The following is a 3569-nucleotide window of genomic DNA, read 5'->3' on the forward strand; positions in this document are numbered from 1 at the left end:
ATGATGATAAATGTTGGGAAAAAGGGCTATGGTGCAATTGACTTCGGTCGAGTTGACCTAGACCCTCCGTAAGGACTTCTCTGTAAGCGACAATCTGGGACTTACAGTGCAACCGTGATGGTTATATGGCTCTAACTTTAGCTCAGTAATAGGATCTCAGCTAGCTGGTTAGAGGTTACCCGAAAGGGCGCAAGAGGGGCTTGCCACTTTGGGTATAGAACTGCTTCTGTTCCTATGTGTATAGCCGTGATGGAAATGTGCCATAGGAAAGGGGGTTCTCTATATCTGCCTGCCGAGGAAACCTCGCGGCCCTAACTGGTTAGACGTGGCCTATGGAAGGCTTCATAGTGTTCCCTGCCCGCTCACCTTGGTAGTGTTAGTGGGTCTTGCAAACCCCGGGCATATGGGTAACACGACTTACGGGAAAAGTGCACACCTCTGCGCAGAGTTTGATCAAACTGGTATACTAGCCGTGCTCTCGGACATGAGCGGCCTTGGACCCTTACGGAATAGTTGGGTGTGGATGGTTATGGGAAATAACTTATGAAAATCTGACGCATGGATCGTGATGATTAATGTGGTTTAACCGTGATGGTGATGGTGTTAGCCGTGAAGGTTAACGGTGTTATTATCATGTGCTCATTTGGGCTAATCGGGAGCTTAAGCATAATTGATGATTAAATAGGATTAAAACATTGACCAATTAAAATGCTAACTGCAGTAGCCAGTGTCTGACCTCTTTGAGCCGCATAAATTCCTATGTTATGCTTGCGGAGTACGAGATGTACTCACGCTTGTTTTTTTTTCTTTTGGACAAAAATCCCGGATGGGTAACAGATGACAGCCTTTACGAGGAATTTCCGGAGGACTTCTAGGTTGGCAATCCCCCAGTCGGTCGTCCCTGTGTTGGAGTTATCTTATAATAGCTAGTTATGAGTTTATTTTCCGTTTGTCGCAGACTTTGATATATTTGTGTTGTAATAACGTTTTGTAAGACACTTGTTATGATACATTTGTAATTTGTCGACTTGTGTGCGCGACTATTCCTGGGGCGCACATGAGATTATTGTACTCAAATTTATCCTTAAATTTGGGTGTGACAAATTGGTATCAAAGCCAGGCTGACTGTAGGACGCAAACCTAGGTAGAAACAGTCGATTTTAGGGTTTTTATTTTCGCTTTATTTATTTCACTGCTCACTTTACTTTCTTGTTATTTTATTAAAAGTTTATACTCTTACTCACTGTTCTATTTATGTAAACATATTGATTCTAATTCTTAAAACAAAATTTATAGATGCCTCGTCGCAGCGCAGCCGCGTACCGTGCCCTCTTCGTCGCCGCCCGTGCTCCGGCAGTTGCACCAGCTCCAGTACCTGCACCTGCACCAGTACCAGCACCCGTACCTGAGCCCGAGGTCGTCGCCTCTGGTGGCGGCGAGGAGGAGGAGCCTATGGACACGGGGTCCCCTACGCCTACACCTTCAGCTCCTACACCAGTGGCGGTACCGATTCCGCAGGCTGCCGCTCCAGTTCCACCTGCGCCTGCACCACCTGCACCTGCACCACCTGCACCTGCACCACCTTCGCCTGCACCCCACGCGTCGACGGGTTCAGCACCGACGCCTCAGTACCCTCAGGTTGTTCCAGAGATGGGATGGACCTCCAGGAACAAGTTCATGGAGGCGGACGAGGACGCTCACTACCACACTCTGCTCACGGGTGTGTTGGCGAGCTATTACCCGGAGTTTGCCGCCACCGTCCGCTACCTTTGCTCGGAGCACAAGCACCCGTTGGAGAACACCTACTGGAAGGCCGAGGTGATCATCACAGCTCAGAACAACGTCGACAACTCGGACGAGGTGGAGTCCATCCACGAGAGCAGGGTTAGACGTGCTTCCGCCTACGAGAGCATGGAGGATGCAGCTCAGGCCGCGTACTTTCACTACCATGGCCGCCGTTTTGAGGCCATGCAGGAGGACAGGTACCGGTTCCTTCCCCGCAACGACCCAGATGGCAAGACATGGCATATCCTGGCACCTCCTGCCGGCGACCCTACCCTGGATACGACTGTGAGACACGTCAGTGCCATTCAGGAGATGAATGGGGCACTGAGACAGGAGCTGCGTGTTGCGCAGCAGGCGGGGAAGCGCCTCCAGCGTCAGGTGGATGAGCTGCGTGGTCAGCTTGGACAGCCACCCATCTACAAGAAGAAGCCCGGCAAGTTCGTTCTCCAAGATAGAGCTCCTTAGATTTCCCAGTACTTTCTAGATTGACGCTAGCACGAGTATTTCAGTAATGTGTGGCTTGTGAACTTTAGTGAGTTGCTGTTTGTGTTGATGAACATTTATAATTTGGAGTTTTGTTTGAATGTGGAAACATGTGGGCTTGTCCGCATGTTTCTAAACCTTAATCTTAGAAGTAATGTTGTTTAATTTCGAGGTTGGGTTACTTTATCTTGTCTCAGTCATGCTGTTTCCGGAGCAGTCTGTGATGCTTATTCAGTATCTCATTATCGGTTTAGTCAAAAATTATGAAATTTTTATGGTGAAAACTAGACTGCTATATCTTTCATCTCCAACTGGAATCATCTCATTATCTATTCGGATCTGTGAGATATGTCCGTTTTAATCTGCTGTACCTGCGCAGACTGAGAACCAGAGCAGAACCTGATAAATCATAATTTTGATTATGTTACTGTTGGAATCAGTAAATGTGGTCTGAATAAAGTTTGTAGAGAATTTCTTAACCTTTCCAACGATGTATACCATATTCCTTTTTGGATCTGTAGGTTCTGAGATAAGCACGGATTACTGACCTGCTGAGTTTGAAACTTGTCCAGAAAACTGCTAGACTTGTTTTTATTCATTATAAGCGATGAATAATTATTTTTGGAAGATCACTAAAAGCCATGAATCTTTGTTGGAAGCAGATGGACGCCGAAGGAGCAGCCGCTGGTCGTGGACGTGGCCGTGGCCGTGGTCGTGGCCGTGGACGTGGTGTACCTGAGAATCCACCACCACCACCGCCGCCGATGACTATTGAGCAGCTTATGGGTATGCAAGCTAATTTGATGCAAGCCATGATGAACCGTATGAACAATGAACCAGTAGCAGCACCACCGCCGGTTCAAGTCCGTGACAAGCGAGGGGAGTTCTTGAAAGGACGCCCTCCGGTGTTCACCCATGCCTCTGATCCACTGGAGGCAGACGACTGGTTAAAAGCAGTCGAGAAGCAGCTGAACATTGCCCAATGCAGCGACCTGGAGAAAGTGCTGTACGCATCAGGCCAGCTGCAAGGACCTGCACAGGAGTGGTGGGAGTCCTATCAATATGGACGCCCGAACAATGCTCCGCCAGTCACCTGGAAGGAGTTTACGGAAGGGTTCAGGTCCCATCATATTCCAGAGGGCCTGATAGAACTAAAAGCAGAAGAGTTTCGGTCTCTCAAGCAGGGATCGATGTCAGTCAGTGAGTATCGTGACAAGTTTGCACAACTGTCACGATATGCTCCATATGAGGTGGCCAGGGACTCTGACAAGCAGCGTCTCTTCCTGAAGGGTCTGTATGAT

This window comes from Sorghum bicolor, chromosome 6, assembly GCF_000003195.3.
Source record: "Sorghum bicolor cultivar BTx623 chromosome 6, Sorghum_bicolor_NCBIv3, whole genome shotgun sequence".
Lineage (NCBI taxonomy): Eukaryota > Viridiplantae > Streptophyta > Magnoliopsida > Poales > Poaceae > Sorghum > Sorghum bicolor.